Raw genomic sequence first — 17,969 nt, 5'->3', positions numbered from 1 at the left:
TTTTGTTTTGTTATTCTGAGATCAAACCTGGCCTTAGGCAGGCTAAGCACATTCTCTACCACTGAGCTCTACCTCTACTCCTCTTCTACTTCTTAAGCTGTCGTCACCTAACTAGTGAACAAAATTTATGAAGCTTTTCTATTTCTGTTACTTAAACCTTATTTACTCAAGTGTTCTTTGCATGTCTGAAATGAAGTTCTAATATATCTTAGGCTGGGGTTGTGGCTCAGTGGTAGAGTGCTTGCCTAGCACATGCAGGGCCCTGGGATCGATTCTCAGCACCACATAAAAATAAGTAAAACAAAACAAAATAAAGGTATCGTGTCCAACTACAACTAAAAAATAAATATTTTTAAAAATAAAAAAATAAAAAATAAAATATCTTAAAAGGCTTTCTGTGCCGCATGCGCTCCCCAGCACACCCCAATTGCAGTCCTCTTCCAGGGTCTCCTTTTGAACCTAGCCCTGAAGCAACTAAAGTGGGCAAATGTCGTCTTCTATGATTCTGTCATCTCTCTTCGGACTTAAAGGCCACGTTCCCACCAGAACTACCTATACCTCCTACTTTTCTCCCACTACAGGTTTCATCATGGCCTTTTTTATCATCTTGAGAAAAATAATTTGCAACTTTCTTTCTATATCTGACCTATATCTGAGTTGCAAAATTTGTATCTAGCCAGGCACTGTGGCCCATGCCTATAATCCCAGCAGCTCAGCAGGCCGAGACAAGAGGGATGGCGAGCTCAAACCCAGCCTCAGCAACTCAGTAAAAATCCTGTCTCTAATGAAATATAAAAGGGGACTCAGTGGTTAAAGTGCTTAACCTGGTTCAATCCCTGGTACTAAAATATATATATTTGTATCTATTCATATACCCACTACAATTCCAAAATAAAGATTTACTAGCATAAAATTAAGACTATAAATCCCAAACAAATATTTGCTGAAAACCACTAGATCTAACCCATTTCTGAGCCAAGATTTTAGAACAGGCTATATAAAAATATAAAAGGGAAGGGAGCATGACAGTTAATCAGAACATAAACTCCAACAGATAAGGGAACTCTGCTCTGAATAGAAATAATGAAGTTGATCTGTCTAAAATGTGGTAAAATTTCTGCAGAATAAAAGAGTAGACATTCAATAGAGAAATAGGTAATCTTTTAAAAAGTACTTTATTAGGGCTGGGATTGTGGCTCAGAGGCAGAGTGCAAAACAAAAAGAAAGACAGAAAGAGCAGGGGCTTGAGCTAGGCGGAGACTAGGGCTGAGGCCAGAGTCAGAGCAGAACACTTAGGAGAGAATAGTTGCTAACCTCAAGTACTCTTCATTATAGAAATAATGAAGCTGATCTGTCTATAATGTGGTAAAATTTCTGCAGAATAAAAGAGCAGACATTCGATAGAGAAACAAGTCCTCTTTTAAAAAGTACTTTATTAGGGCTGGGGTTGTGGCTCAGAGGCAGAGTGCTCACCTAGCATGTGTGAGGCACTGGGTTCGATTCTCAGCACTGCATATATATAAATGAATAAAATAAAGGTTCATCAACATATAAAAAATATTTTTTAAAAAAGTACTTTATTAATGGACATTTGTATATCAATTTATTTAACAAAAATTCTCTGTTTAGAAACAAATATTATAGCTGAGTTCACTGTTTATTAACAAAAAAGGAACTGCAAGCATTTATATGCTGGTAAACTCTTAAATAAAAAAACCACAAGTAAGGCTGGGGTTGTGGCTCAGAGGCAGAGCACTTGCCTAATATGCGTGAGGCACGGGGTTCGAGCCTTAGCACAACATAAAAATAAAATAAAGGTATTGTGTCCACCTACATCTAAAAAATAAATGTTTAAAAAATTATAAAAAAATAACATGAGTAAATGTTTAACCATGAGATAATCTAACCAATGAATGGTGAGAGAATAAGATAATGGTTTTGATTAACAACAACAAAAAAGGAGCAAAAGGTCATTTCCTCAATACCCATCAGTGTGTTCCTTTCCACCACGGCAGCAGATTTTTCTCCATCACCACATGCGTCCTGCTGGGGTGTAGCCACAGAAAGGGACCAGGGCAGAGCATCCTGCCAGATTAAAAAGCTCAGCAGGTAGGAGGCTGTTATGCAGTCATAGGGTTTCGTGCTTGTGATGAGCTCCAGAGCTGCCTGGAATAAGCCTTGCAGTTTCTCAGAATCCTAGAATGAAGTACAGTCTCAGTCACTGCCATGGAAGAGTTCCAAGATTTGATGGAATAACACATAATAAAAACCACAGCCTACCATATAACTAACTCAGTATGAAGATTAATTTATTTTCTCCCTGAATATGTTAGTTTTTCTTATAGCAATTGATGATAATTATTATTAGTTCAGAGATGAAGATGCTTAAAATGCTTTCAATTGGAAAATTCAACACTACAAGCTATCTTTTATTCATTTATTTATTTATTTAGGTACAAGGGATTGAAATCAAAGGCACTGAACCACTGAGGCACATGCCCAGCCCTATTTTGTATTTTATTTAGAGACAGGGTCTCATTGAGTTGCTTAGCACCTCACTTTTGCTGAGGCTGGCTTTGAACTTGTGATCCTTCTGCCTCAGCCTCTTGAGCAGCTAGGATTACAAGTGTGTGCCACCACGCCCAACAGCTATCATTTTTTAAAAACTGAAGTCTTTCTTCAGCAAAAGTGTACTTTTTCCTATAGAAATTCACTCTGGCTACAGTCAAATCACCTTCGTTGTTTCTAATAGAATGTAATCTTTTTCCTCACAGTTTATGTTTTACCTGGCCAAATTATATGTTTGCCCTTCTTCTCTGTCCCCTTTCCCATACAGGTAGTTCAATGCAGAAAATTACAAAGCCACAGGGAGGTTATTCATTGTGAAATTCTACATATATAAGTGGGAAATAAAGTAATCAGATCAGCCTCAGAAATCTGCATCTGAACTCCCACACCTAGATCTCCTATAAATATCCACTCACATAGTCTAAAGAAGCCAAAACAAAGATGGTTCACTGCAATAGTCATGGAAGGCCCTGGATGGACAACAGGAGTCATGGGTCCCAGTTCTAATTCAACAGCTGACAGGCCATGTGCTCACCACTCTGGAAATCAGGGGTTGAATTCTCAATACTATTCTGATTCTACTAGGATTATTCCATAATTTTCTAGTACATGGGGAAATATTTTAGAACCTCAAATTTTAGGCTTATTATAGATATTTAAAGATGTCTTATAATTTCAAAATATTAAATATCTAATGTGCTGATTTTATTATTAGTTTAAGTTTTTTGTCATTTGATATGTTTAATTTTCTATGACCTAAACTTAAAAATAGTGGCCAACCAGGTGTAGTAGTGCACGACTGTAATTCTAGAAAATCAGGAAGCTGAGGCAGGAGGAGCACAGGTTTGAAGCCAGCCTGGGCAACTCAATAAAACCCTGTCTCTGAATAAATAAAAGGGCTAGGGATTAGCTCAGTGGTAGAGCACCCCTGGGTTCAGTCACCAGTACTTCCTAAAAAAAACCAACCCAAATTTAAATATACATAAAAAGTAACAATTAAGCACCTAAAACATTTTGACAATTGATAGTGTCCTTGAATGGTATTATTAGGCAATTATTTAAAAAAAAACGAATAAATAGACTTTGAAATCTAAATATCTTTGCTCTACCATCTTAGATCAATCAAAATACAACATAAAGACCTAAGCTCCACAGAAAGAAGGGCAGTAAACCAAGTGACTGGTAAAGACATATTTAGAAAGATATGTCATCACAAATATGTATTAAATATAGGGTACTTAGTTAACATTTTTAAAAATCTTGAACACCTATTCAAATGACCAATTTACCAACAGGCAAGCCAGACCAGAGAGAATAAGCAAAAGCCTACAGCAAGCCACATGTGGCACCAAATTTTCTGAATTTTACATTAGTGTCTTTATAACCAAGTGCGTTTTTACCAAATTAGAGATGTAGAGGCTTCCTAAGGCCCTGCATAGCTTATCTAAGAATCAGGTATTTTACAGATGTGCTACAATATACCTTCTTCACTCCAAAAACTCTCAAAATTTTTGCCAGAAAGGAAGCATAGCCTTATATGTAATACAAGGCTACAAGTAATGAATGGTAAGGGAGTAGGAGCTAAGAGAGGAAGAGTCTCTTATATTAAAACTCTATTGGGTACAAGAGTTAGCAAACTAAGCACCAAAGAACCTTCTGCTCACCAGGGCACCTGGAAGATCACAGGCACAGGTAGACACTGGAGAGCAATTCCCAACTTGGATCCAAATCAGAAAAGATACCCTGAGATCTTGCAATGCCATAAAAGCACAGAAACAAACACTGTGCTCTCTGGAATGTGCTCCTACAGAATACCACTACACCTACAGCCTAAGGCCCTAACCATGCAGAGCTCAGCAGCAGGCAACCTTGATCTCTACAGCACTCTAACAGAGAGCTATAGCAAAACTCTAGAGCCAGTACTCTGCTGATAACCCCAGCAGACAGCCCCAGAATACACCTCAAGTACAAAGTGAAAAGCATAGTGAGGGGATTCCTACAGACCCACCCCATGCTGTACTTTCACTGCCTTCACTCTGAAGCCCATATTTGGCTCCTACTCAAAGACAGGAAGAGCAGGGGCTTGAGCTAGGCAGAGGCTAGGGCTGAGGCCAGAGTCAGGGTAGAACACTTGGGAGAGAATAGTTGCTAACCTCAAATACTCTTTTTGAGTTTCAGTCTCTGTTTAGCTATTGCTTATTGGAAGACCAGAAGCATGTTTTCTACCCTATGTACATTCAGCTTCCCAGGAACATGAAGATTAACTTAGAAAACTCAAGTTACTGTAAGTGACATGTTTTGATCAAATATTACGTGGCCACATGAACTAGGGAGACTATCGTTAACTGAAATCTAATAGTAATCTTATAAATAATAAAACCTACTGCTTCCTATGCTACTCCTTTGAACAAAGCAATTTACAAAGAAAAAGAAAAAGAAGAAACCAGGCTCACTGATTTGGACGTTCTCTTTTGCAATATTTCTACCCCACAATAACAGAGACATTAATTACTGGAAGAAACAGTCAAAAGACATAAGAGGACAGACACAAAGAATCAACATAATTCTCAGACTGTGTTATCTACGCTAAAATAGTAGATTTTCATGCCTATATCATATTTACATTTCCATAGGAAAAGTCCAAATACCTGAAATTGTACAGCTGCTATTGATAATTTCATCAGAAGATGAAATGCTAAAGTTTTCATGTCTTCAAAAGTACTGGTAAAACATTCCATTAGTATTTGGAAACGATCAACATCAATATCATAGCTCAGCTGATACACTGTTTGGCCTCTACCTGAAAAAAAAAAGTTAAAATGAATTTAAAATTTAAATTTAAAAAATTTTTTTAAAAATTTAAAATGAATTTAAGAAAAAGAAAACAACCTTTTGAAGTTATCAAATTTATAGAAAATTAGTTCAAAAATCCACACTTCATACTTTACTCACGATACTACTTTATTTCATACTTTGCCACACTAGCATAAAAACACTTTTCCATTAATTTATTTCTTCATATGACAAAATTTTTAAAAAATTGGTTTTCCAAATAGGAAATAAACTTTATAAAGAAATTTAAAACAATTTCATTCTTTTTCAAAAGGTATCATATAAAAGATTTCTAAGTAATTTTTAAAAAATAAATAAAATCAAATAAATTTAGGAACATATCTTTTGAAAAATCTTCATAAAACTTCTTGATCTAGTATGACACAATGAAATCCTTCATCTGTATAAATAATATGCACCAATAAAACATTTTTTAATTTTTTAAAAACTTGACCTAGAATCCAAAGTCCTACTGTATTTTAGAATGAAATGACACAGAATAATGTTATTTTTATGTTTATCTTTTTTTGAGGTTTATTTTAATAGGGCATATTCTTACGTCTTATTATTTTATATTCACCCCCCATATTCCTGGGATAAATTCCACTTGGTCATAGTATACAATATTTTTAATACACTGTTGTGTTTAGTAGTGTTTTGCTGAGAATTTTCCTTCTGTATTCACAGGAATATTGGTCTGCAGTTTTCTTTCAGTATCTTTGTTTGGCTTTGGTATAAGGGTAAGGAGAGCCTTACCCTGATACCTGTAGCTCAGTGGTAGAGTGCTTGCCTTGCACTTGCAAGGCACTGGATTCAATCCTCAGCACCACATAAAAATAAATAAAGGTATTGTGTCCATCTACAACTAAAGCAAAAAATATTTTTTTAAAAAATAAGATACATATAGATATAAAATAAAGTTTCCATATAAGAAACTTTCCATCTTCCATTAGGAAGATGACTTAAGTTGTTCATTTTCAAAGTACACTTAAATATATAAATTTTTTTCCTGAGAGAAAAATACATATCTAATACAGTCTAGTATTTTTCCCCATACACTTATATTTAGTATAAATACATGAAACATGCAAAAAAATTTTGTTGAATGTGTAAAGTAATTGATCACTCTCAGATAAACCTGAAATTCAGTTGTAGCACCGCTGAAATTCCCTGAATCAATGGGTACCCTTCACTTTCTGTGGATACTGTAACAAATTTAGTAGTTTAAAAATAACAGAAATCCATTCTCATAGGAGCCAGAAGTCCAAAGCCAAAGAGTCAACAGGGCCGCGCTCAATCCACAGGCTCTAAAGGAGCCTCCTCTAGCTTGTGGTAGCTGCCTGCATTCTATGGTTTGTAGCTACCTCACCACAACCTCCACCTCCACTGTCACCCTGCCTGCTCTTCAGTGTGCCATATCTTTCTCTGCATCTTTCTTAAGAGAAAACTTTTGATGGCATGTGCAGCCCACCCAGATAATAAATTATCACAATATCCTTAACTTAATCACATCTGTGCAAAAGCCCCTTTTCCATGTAAGGTTCACATTCACAGGTTCTAAGGATTTGACATAGATGCTTTAAGGGACCTTTTCTCAGCCTATCATCCCTACCTAAGTGAGGTGTTTATCACTGTGAATAATGGGATGAGCCAATTTCACATTATCTCCTGCTAGGATGCCCTGAGAACATTGTATCAACTATGTAATATTCCTGCTCAAAATGCATAACTTGAATCAAAACATCAGGAAACAATGAGACAACACTCAACTAAGACATGATCTTCCAATATGTCACTGGCATTAGATAAGAAACTTTACAGATCAGAGGAAGGTAAAGAGAAGCTTAAGACTAAAACGCAATGTGTGTGCTAGGGCTGTTTCCCAGATCATGGTAAATTTGTTTTTCCTATAATAGACCATTTGTTGAGACAACTGGCAAAACTTGAACATGGACTACATATTAGACAATACTACTTATCAACATTAAATTTCCTGAATTTGATCATTATGAGATGGTTATAAAACTAATAAGAGATAACAGATAAAGTAAACATAAAAAAAGCAAAGTAAATCATTTGTTTTAATATTAAAAAAACAAATGAATTTAGGGTAGAAGGTACATGGCTATTCATTAAACTACTACTAAAACTTTGCTGCTGGGATGATTTTTTTTTAATAAAAACTGAAAATTTATGTCCTTCAAATGAAGCAAACATGTATTAACAGCAAATAACTCATATTCCCATTTAAAAAAATACTTTACCTAATAATTTTTTAGAAACAGAGAAAAAAATAGATACAATGTGACATTCTCCAGTCTTCTGGCCATTCCCTGCCAAAGAGCAGCTGAGAAGGGTATTTTCTACTTGACCAGAGTCAAGGAAAGCTCAGAGCAAACAAGAAATCCACATTAAGCCGGGCATGTGGCGCATGCTTATAATCCTAGCAACTTGGAACCCTGAGGCAGGAGGATTACAAGTTCATAGCCAGCCTCAGCAACTTAGCAAAGCCCTAAAAAACTGAGGAAGACCCCGCCTCTAAATAAAATATAAAAAGGTGGGTGGGGATATGGCTCAGTGGTCAAGCACCCATGGGTTCAATTCCCGGTACAAAAAAAAAAAACATATTAAATTATACATTACACTCATGTACAGGGACAAAGAATCATTTCTTGTCAAAAAGGAAATAAAATGATTCAAAGAGGGAAGCTAAGTGCTTATTTTTTTGAGTACCCCACAGAAGGAAAAGAGAATATCACTAAACCAGAATGCCTGGCAATGACATCCTCATAATGTCTTTCCGAAACCAGATTGAGGCATATGAAACAGATAGCCTATAGGGGAAACCACATTTTAACCACAAAGACTCACTAAGAAATATTAAATACAAAAGGAAAATTATTATTCTAATTTTTAAAACAGAAAGAACAATGTGAGGCCACAGGTTCAATTACCAATACTGAGGTGGGAGGGTGGGAGGAATAGATTGGGGCCCTTTCTTAAAAAAAAAATGAAGGAGGTAAAACACTTCCCTCTTCTCAAAATAAGCACAGAAAATTGTAGTGTGGAGTTGGCAAATAATGATCAATGGAAAGGAGACATAGTTTCTTTCCCTTCTGTCCTTTACTGGCAAATTTGATCTTATATGTAAGAACTATATAGTACAAAGGAATCTAAAGACAAGACAATAAACTGAAACTTTTAGAAAAAAAATGTTGAAGAGTATGGGTCTTAAAAGAAAACTTTTCCCAAACATAACTGAAAACTTACCTTCTGAGACAGGAAAAACTTCAGCTATTGAACCTAAAATGGTAAAAGCTGAAAATCTAGTTGAGTAGGATGATCCAAGAAATAATGCTTCAAAAAGACTGTTGCAAATAGATGACATGAAATTCTAAAAAAAAAATTTACAGTAAGCATAACTGAGTTAACTCACAATAGGTTATCTTTAAAGTATCACCTTCAAGAGTGGGTGTTTCTTTCATTTTTAATTAAAAGATTTCTAAAACTAATACTGGTTGTTCATGTCTCTTAATAATTCAGCTTGGCACAGACTATGGTTTGGATACAGCTTGTCACCCAAAGGTTCGTGTGCTTCAAGCAAAGCCCCCAATGTGGTGATGTTGAGATTGCAGTACCCTCAAGAGGCAAGGCCTGCTCAGGGCTCCACCCTACTGAATGGATTAAAGCTCTCTCCCAAGAATGAGTCAAGTCCTATAGGACTAAATTAGTATCTATGAGAATGAGTTTGTTATATACAAATTCAACTTTCTTGGCTTGCTGTCTTGCTTTCACTCTTTCACACACGTGTTGCTTCTACTCTGTGCAAGCTTTCTGCCATATTGTGACACAGCCAAAGAGTCCTTGCCGGATGTCATTACTGTGATGTTTGAACCTTCCAGCCACCAACCTCTTTTCTTTCTCAAGTATCCAGCCACAAGTAGTATGTTATAGCAAAACAAAACAGACTGAGACAATACCTATGATCATAAGCTATAATATGATTTAATGAACCTATCTTAGCAGAGTCAACAAGAAATACAATTCCTATTATAGCTCAGACAAGCAAAAACATATTTTTTTGGTGAAAGCAAGATCTATTGAACTCTTGATTTGTGACAGAGCTGTATGAATATTGATTTTCCTAACCAGAGGCATTCGGGTGTCGAAGGTATGAATACTTTTTAATGTTTTAAAATAAAGAAATACCCAATAGAGACTACTTGATAAGTTTGGCTATAATATAATTCATTCAAAGATCCAACTATTCCATTGTCTTCTTCTGCCTGGCCCTTTGAGACTCCTGCTCTACTATTCTGTTTATACAAATGATTAAAAATGAAAGCTTATAATAAAATTCAATTTTGAAAAAGCAAAGTGGAATATACTTAGACCAAGATAAACTCTTTTTCTCTAATTAAAATAATAATGATAATAGTTTCTACATAAGATAAAAAGAAAAATTATAAAGAATGACTATGAATCTCAAGCATCCTGTTACTACGGCACCCTAAGCAGCACACAGGCAGCCCTGGTTCCAAATGGCTCAAGACAAGAGTAAAGAATGCAAAAATCCTTGCATTTTTCTGGTGGGCATACAACCTCAAGAATTTATCCTTTAGGCCCTCACGAGCCCTGTTTACTCGCCTATTAATTATTTTGGGTTTCAAAGGAGTAGGGTGCTTACCAAAAAATATACCACATATATACACTAGGATCCCTAGTCCTGAGCACAGCATCCTACATTTCAGGTGGAGCTCAATATATGCCCTAGTCTCTTTTAATGCTTCTAAGTGAGACTTCCAAACACCTTGGCCTTCCATGGAAAACTCTCTACACTCAACTTGATTTTATAAACTCTTTCCCCATCACTCAACTCCTCCATTCCTCCAAATCTTAAGTCATTTACACCAGAGAATTCACCATTCCCCAAGTTCTCCCTCTTTTTTCACTGCCATACATTCACTTAAGCTAGTCTCATGGAAAAAACTACTGAGATGTTTCAGTCAAAAGCAGATCTGAGGGGCTGGGGTTGTGGCTCAGTGGTAGAGTGCTTGCCTAGCATGCACGAGGCATTGGGTTCAATCCTCAGCACCACATAAGTGTTAAATAACGATATTGTGCCCACCTAAAACTTAAGAATAAATATATTTTTTTAAAAAAGCAGATCTGGTTTGAGCCCTAGCTCTACTCACTCACGGGTTGAGGGATGTTGGGCAGGTTACTGAACTTCACTGAGTTTCAGTTTTTTCACTTCTTAAATGGGGATAATGCTTACCCCACAGCCTTTTTTATTAAAGATGAAATGAGAAAATGGATATAAAGCATTTTATAAAAATAAAGGTACTCTAGGGCTGGAGTTGTAGCTCAGTAGTAAAGTGCTTGCCTGGCACGTGTGAGGCACTAGGTTCAATTCTCAGCACTGCACATAAATAAATAAATATAAAGGTCCATCAACATTGAAAATATATTTAAAATTTTGTTATTAATACTAATTATTAAGGTATGAAATCATCTCAATTAGCCTAGAAGGCATTTTTTCAACTAATAGCTTCCTGTCCTCCCCAGCACTTTGTGTACAACAGCCATTGTTATGAGGATGACGACAACATAGTGCCATGGCCACAGCCCCTAGAAGCCACAGGAGACTACCAGTCAGGAGAAAAGATCATAACCACAAGATTTACTCAGATTAAGTCTCTAAGAACCAATGTTCAGAAAATACATATCCTTAAGCTCAAACCAAGAAACCGTGAATACATTAAATTTCAGAACCTCAATCCAAAAAACAAGTTGTATGTTTTACATACTTGAGATTTCACAAATGTCATTTTAACCCTTGTGGAAAGAAGCAAAAGAGATGTGTTTTCTTAAATCTAGCAGTTCTGAGAAGCTAACCAAAAACTGTCACATGCACGGCAGGGCTCCACATATACTCTAAGTCATTTTTAATGACTCCCACTGAGGCTTTTTAGAGTGATTTATAGTTTAAAAAGGGCTTTCTCACTTAGTCCTCAAAACCAACCTTTTCAGAGGAGTTGCTAATCCCAATTACAGTGGAAGAGACTCAAGGCACTCAGCTAGTAACAGCAGAAGTGGGACTCATCTTACATCCTTAATGTTCAGGCTATGATTTTCTAATCTTTACTGTTGGGATTGTAAGATGATGAAGCTGATTTCAGCCTTTATATGAGCAAAGCCTTCATTGAATGGGTTTTTATCTTTTAAATGTAAAATTAAAAACCAAGACCATCCATACTAATGCTTAGAGTAGGTAGAGGGTATGCCATAGTTCAAATGTATCATTAATTTATTACACCTGTTCGCCTAAACAAACTAAAACAGAAACAGATGAGGTCTACCTTCTCTCTCACCACCATTGTTTTTTCTTATTAGCTCTGTATTTGATTTTAGGAGAAAATAAGGGTCTGCTTCTCAAAAGGCTAGATTTTCAGTAGAACAGAATATTCTGCTGAAAATAAATTGAAGATTGTCAAATTGAGCCCTGGTCCAGACCAGAGCTGTTGTACTTGGGACTCCATCCTTTCCATTAACACTATGTCCTGAACTAGCTCTACTCTCCAAGCTCACTCGAACAAATAGACACAACCTCCTTCCACTGCTGAACTATGGGAAAGGGGTCAGTAACGTCAAGCTACTGAATGTCATGTCAGCCTCAAGAGGAAAAAGGCTCAGCCACAGTAGCCCCCTACTCTGTGGAGGCCTGGAGAAGTCCAGAGCCAGCAATTACCTGCTTGTTAAAGTACTAATTTCACCTGGCCCACATAAGCTGTAAGGTGAGCCTTACTGAGGTGAGCCCATTAATGTCATCCTCTAGCAGTCCTCATGTGCAGCCTGGTCCCCGAGTCATGTGCTACCTTTCCTGGAGTACCAAAGCACCAGAATAAATATGTAACACCCAGCTTGAAGGAAAAAGCACAGGAACACAATTCACCAAGAGAATTCCATCTGTTTCCCTCTAATGCTTATGTACAATTATTTTAGGTTTCTTAAAACTCTAGATCTGGAAAGATATCACCTACCTTATACAATTATAAAGAAACAGAAGGCTCTTCTTTGGCTAACTCATTCTCTGGTTCATGTTTGGATTTACTTTGCTGCAATTTGTAAAGTACTTGGGAACTTTCCTGTATCCTACAAAACAACTTTGGAGACAAAAAATAAAAATAAAAAGCATCTGTGAACCTCACATTAAACTAAACTGTCAGCCCTAGAAGGGAACATCTAAGGCAAACAGAGTACTGGTTTTTAAACTCTCAAAATCTACAGTATTTCTTTTTGACAAAAAATTAACATTTACATTTTAAAACCAAAATCAGTATTAGTGCAACTAGAATACAGCCATTAAATCACAGTTCTTACATTTTCCTTTAAGTCAACATGAATCTAAAGACTATATACTCATTTCTATACCAATTCTTCACTCCATGGATGCGTTGTGTGATGAATTCAAATTCAATTATTCAAAAATGACCATTTTATGAGGTGCTTAGAGAACTATAAAAATGCAAATGCTTCCTTCCTCCATTTACCAAAGTTTTCTTAAAACTACCTTACATTCCAAGAGCCCAAACACTAGATTTTTTTCTATCAAAAAAAGAGGACAAGGGGTTGGGTTTGTAGCTCAGTGGTATAGCACTTGCCTAGACATGTGAGGCATTTAGTTCAATCCTCAGCACCACATAAAAGTAAATAAAAGGCTTAAAAAAAAACCCTCCAATTTTGCCACCCCAAAATGAACGGTCTTTTAACTCTAGTTAAAAGACCACATGTAAGCTTTACAATATCACAGAGCAAGTCACAGAAGGACTAAGAAGAGGTACCTCAATCCCTTGATCATTCCCACACTCTCCCAAATCTGGGCTCTTCCTCAAAACAATATCCAGAGCAAAGTTCACCACTTTCTAATGCTCAATTCTACCTTTTTAAAAAGAGAACAAATCTGCTGCCGCACTCCTGGAGACTGGCTGTTAAGACTGTATGTGATAAAGAATTGAATCCACTCCATTTCTTCTGTGGAAACAATTTCTGTGCTCCGATTATTTTCACAAAGCAAGCCTAATGTATCTATCCGTACCTAAAATACCAAGTAATGAAATGTTAATTTTTCATTGAGATAAGGAAAGCCTAAACCACTTGAAATGTCTAATTATTTGCAAAGGCCATCAACAAAAATAAAACTAAATTTAACCATATGTAACTTGCAAAAATCCTGTAGCTCTTTTCTATTAATTTATCTTATTGTATGAATTGGAGATACATAAAAGTCAACAATCTCCAGTTTTATTCCATAGCAATGCTCAGCTTCAAACTTTCTTTCTCAGTGACAGAATTTTTTATGATACTGAGGAGATATAGAACTGAACAAACAGCACCAAATAAATTAAAAGGTTATATTCCAAAAATGTTGATGATTGTAAAATAGACTTATAAGAATTGTTACTTTTTTAGTACAGATGAATTTTTCAAGTTCTCTTATTATAAAACAAAAAAGTCATCAGAAAGATAGTCTATGCAAAAGAATTTTTATTTCACTCTATTTATTTTTTATTTGGTAAGGTGATTTAACTCAGGGGCACTTTTACATTGAGGTATATGCCCAGTTCTCTTTATGTTTTTGTTTTCTTTATTTTTTTAAAATAATTTTAACTTCTAATAATATTGTGATTATTCAACCCAGGGTAAGAAGTATGAGAGTCACTACAAATTATCTACTAAACATTCATTCTGTCCTTTATTGTTGATAGCAAATCTAACATGTCCAGCCAAAGGCAAGATACTCACTTCCCCAATTTTTTTTTTTTTACAACTAAATGCAGCCAGATGAGAGCGCTCAGACTAATAGGATACAAGCAAAAGTTCTTCATGTATCTTTGTTTTTCCTAATTAAAGGTACAGATGTAGTGGGCTCTCTTTCTATCTACCACAATCCTAAAATCATTGTGGTAGATAGACACAATGACTTTATTTTGTTTATTTATTTTTATATAGTGCTGAGAATCGAACCCAGTGCCTCACACACACTAGGCAAGTGCTCTGCCACTGAGCCACAACCCCAGCCCTTTATGTTTATTTTGAGACAGGGTCTGATAATTTGCTGAGGATCTCATAAGTTGCAAAGGCTGGCATCAAATTTGCAATCCTCTTATCTCAGCTTCCCAAGTCCCTGGGATAACAGGTATGTGCCACCACACATGGCATTTTTTTTTCACCTTAAAAATATGTTTAGGAAGGTCTTCTCTGTACCGGCAGCAGCTCTCTTGCCATGTCTCCTGACCCCATGAAAATGTATGCCTGTTCCAAAATCCTCTCCACCTACTCCTTGGTCAGGAGCACCTCTTAGCTGCTGAGCCAACCACTATCTGCAGTGATGTTGAACAGACCAGAGACGATGACATCTGAGAAACCCTTCTCTAAAGCTTTTCTCCTACCCCATTCTGGGCTTTGCCCTTTCAGGAACCATAGGGCTCTTTTGCCAGATAGTGGCCTTTCTCATGCTCTTTGCCATGTGAAAGAGCAGTCTCCACCTTGCTTTCTTCCTATCTGCCCTATATGTTCCTTTTCCTATATCTCCAAAGGCACCCTGGGAAAGTGGTTGGCTCAGGGTATGACAGAAGAAAAACAAATAAATACTGTATAAATAAGAAAATATTGGGAAGCCAAAGGCAGTAGCACATGCCTATAATTTCAAAACCTGGGAAGCTGTGGCAGAAGGATCACAAATTTAAGGCCAGCTTCCACAACTTAGCAAGATCCTGACTCAAAATAAAAAAGAGCTGGGGCAATAGCTCAGCACAAAGGCACCCTTGGGGTCAATCACTAATACCAAAAAAAAAAAAAAAAAAAAAGAAACTAAGTTTTGTTTTGGGGCTAGGAATATAGATCATTAGCAGGGCATTTGCTTAGCATACACAGGCCCTGAGTTCAATTACCAGCACTGCAAAAAAATAAAATTCTAATTCTCAGTAAAGTCAAATTCTTCTCTTTTTTTCTTTTTGGCAGTGTTGGGAATTGAAAAGGTGACAGAGTCTAGTGCATTCGAAGCAAGTGCCCCACCACTGAGCCACAGTCCCACTCTCTCAATAGAATACAATTAATTCTAAAAAGGAGAGGATGCACTTACCAATTCAGGAGTCTTTTCAGATAGATGAAACATTGTCTTAATAAAAAGAATAACAGCTAATCCCGATGTACTCTGAATAGTCTGTAATAGGTCATCTATTTGGCAAAAGAAAAGGCAACATGTATTAAATGACATAATTTCCAGTGCCATGCAAAAAAGGAAACACTGTAGGGTCAATCCTGGGTAAAGCTTCTAGCTTGACCACTTCTTAGATGAGTAAGTCTTAGACAAGTTATTGAACCTCCCAGGAACTCAGCCTTCTCTTCTGTAAAATGGGAAAATATAACCTCTGACACATTTTCATAAGGTTTAAAAAGATAAATGAAGAGGGTTTATATACTCAATAAATGTTGATTCCTTTCTCTCTAGAGCGTCCACTCTTTCTCTCCACCTACAGGCTCCCAGCATGCCTCATAGCGGTACCACCTGTCCCCTCCCATCCACCAATGCCTCTGAATCCCAACCCACATGCATACACTTTGTCTCAAAGAAATTTCAGGGCTTGTGCAAAAATATCTATATCCACGCTAATCACAAACTTTACTATGACTGGTATTGTACCCTAAGCAACCAAACAATTTTAACTGGATATCTTCTTGTTATTTTATCTTTATTAACTTCTAACAATATGGTGATTATTCGACCCAGGGTAAGAAGTATGAGAGACACTACAAATTATCTACTAAACATTCATTCTGTCCTTTATTGTTGATAAAAAATCTAACATGTCCAGCCAAAGGCAATATACTCACTTCCCCAATTTTTTTTTTTACAACTAAATGCAGCCAGATGAGAGGGCTCAGACTAATAAGATACAAGCAGAAGTTCTTCAGCTATCTTTGTTTTTCCTAATTAAAGGTACAGACGTAGGGGCTTTCTTTCTTCCTGCCTTGAACACAGACATGATGTCTGGAGCTTCAGCAGTCACAGCAAAAATGAGGCAACAAACAACATGGGTGAAAGCCGACATGCGAGAGAAGGAAGATAGAAAACATTTGCGTCCTACTGTGCCTAGCACAGTTCTGGATCACTTGCTACTGAACTTCTTGTTGTAAGGGAAGGAAGAGGAGGCACATTTGCTTAAGTTTTTTAAGTTCAGTTTCCATTACTTGCTGCTAAACACTGTATATCAACATGAAGCTTTAAAATCCTGGAAAATAGCTTCTTTCCTTAATAGCCTCTTACAGCCTGGTTTTTGGTTTCTGTAATGTTAGCAATTGTTGATGCTTAATAATGCCTACATCAAATCACTGGGAGTTTCAAACTGATGATATTCAATCACTTCATTTCTTTTTTAAATTTATTAGATAAATCATTTTTTAAAAAATGGGAATTAAACCCAAGAGCATTCTGCCTCTGTGCTACATCCCTAGCCTTTTGTTATTTCTTGAAATAGGGTCTTGCTAAGTTGCCTAGTCTGGCCTTGAACTTGCAATCCTGCTGACTCAGCCTCTTGAGCAGCTGGAATTACAGACCTGCACCACCAGTCCCAGCTGTTAAAGGACTTTTATAAAGAGAAATTTACAAGGCTGCGGATGTAGCTCAGTGGTAGAACACTAACCAAGCATGCATGAGGACCTAGGTTCAATCCCCCAGCAAAACAAATAAATAGAAATTTCCTCTCATCTATTTGGTATCCTAGTAGCATAGTTCCTATGGACAGAAGTAACATGTAAGATACACGAAGGAGTACTGATGAGGCCCACAATCAACAACAACTGTCACCATCTGAAAATAGCTCTTGCTGCTAAAGAGAAATGTAAGTGTTGTTCTCATTTTTATAAACTCAAAATTTAGAAATTTCTTCTATAAAGAATTTTCTTTTGCTACTTAAAGTCTGTAGTTTTTCAACACTAAGATTGTTAGATTTTCTTCTTTGTATACAATACACACACACTTATATAAGTCCTTCAACATTAACCCTTGCTGAATTGGTACATTTGATAGAAAAAGTCATTAAAAACATGTAATCCAGGACTTTTCCTCCCACTTTAGGAGGGTGGAAAAGAAGTTCCACATCTCAGTAAAATGTATTGCAGACCATTTTTAGGAAGAATGGACTGACACTCAATTAGAACCATCACTTAAGTGATGTTAAACTAACCATCACTTAAGAACTTGGTGAAAATATTCAGCAACTCACACATACTTTGCCATATGGGAGAACTGGAAGCCTTCCAGAGATTCCCCTGGAAAGTCTGTGCTTTCTATATTAACATCATTGAAGCTCTAATGCCTACCAACAAGTCATTCATCAACTGTGTTTGAACAATATGATTTCCAGCAAATTTTCTACAAAGAAGAAAAGACATTATTAAAAAAGGAAATTCAAATACGTGTTACCATTTTTATACCTCTCCAAAATAAACACTCCTCAAAGGGCCAAAATTAATTTTAGATTATGCTAGATAAGCCTCTATCTTCC

The 17,969-nt window shown here is 36.5% G+C and overlaps 2 pseudogenes across 1 annotated transcript in view; one reads left to right on the top strand and one right to left on the bottom strand.

The window, feature by feature from the left end:
- The window catches only part of LOC144364696 (tRNA (32-2'-O)-methyltransferase regulator THADA-like), a 52,356-nt pseudogene that overhangs the window by 25,574 nt on the left and 8,813 nt on the right, over positions 1–17,969 (bottom strand). The window contains exons 7-13 of the transcript XR_013435642.1: positions 17,649–17,836; positions 15,533–15,639; positions 13,343–13,498; positions 12,444–12,566; positions 8,671–8,794; positions 5,217–5,368; positions 1,986–2,196 (exon numbers count right to left, since the gene is read on the bottom strand). The product of XR_013435642.1 is annotated as a tRNA (32-2'-O)-methyltransferase regulator THADA-like (transcript). The remainder of the gene's footprint in view (positions 1–1,985; positions 2,197–5,216; positions 5,369–8,670; positions 8,795–12,443; positions 12,567–13,342; positions 13,499–15,532; positions 15,640–17,648; positions 17,837–17,969) is intronic.
- On the top strand, positions 14,708–14,933 carry LOC110598077 (ATP synthase F(0) complex subunit C2, mitochondrial pseudogene; annotated as a pseudogene).

The sequence above is a fragment of the Ictidomys tridecemlineatus genome, chromosome 3 (genome assembly GCF_052094955.1).
Source record: "Ictidomys tridecemlineatus isolate mIctTri1 chromosome 3, mIctTri1.hap1, whole genome shotgun sequence".
Classification (NCBI taxonomy): Eukaryota; Metazoa; Chordata; class Mammalia; order Rodentia; family Sciuridae; genus Ictidomys; species Ictidomys tridecemlineatus.
The sequence above is the reverse complement of the archived record's forward strand: the minus strand, read 5'-3'. Positions and strand labels throughout refer to the sequence as shown.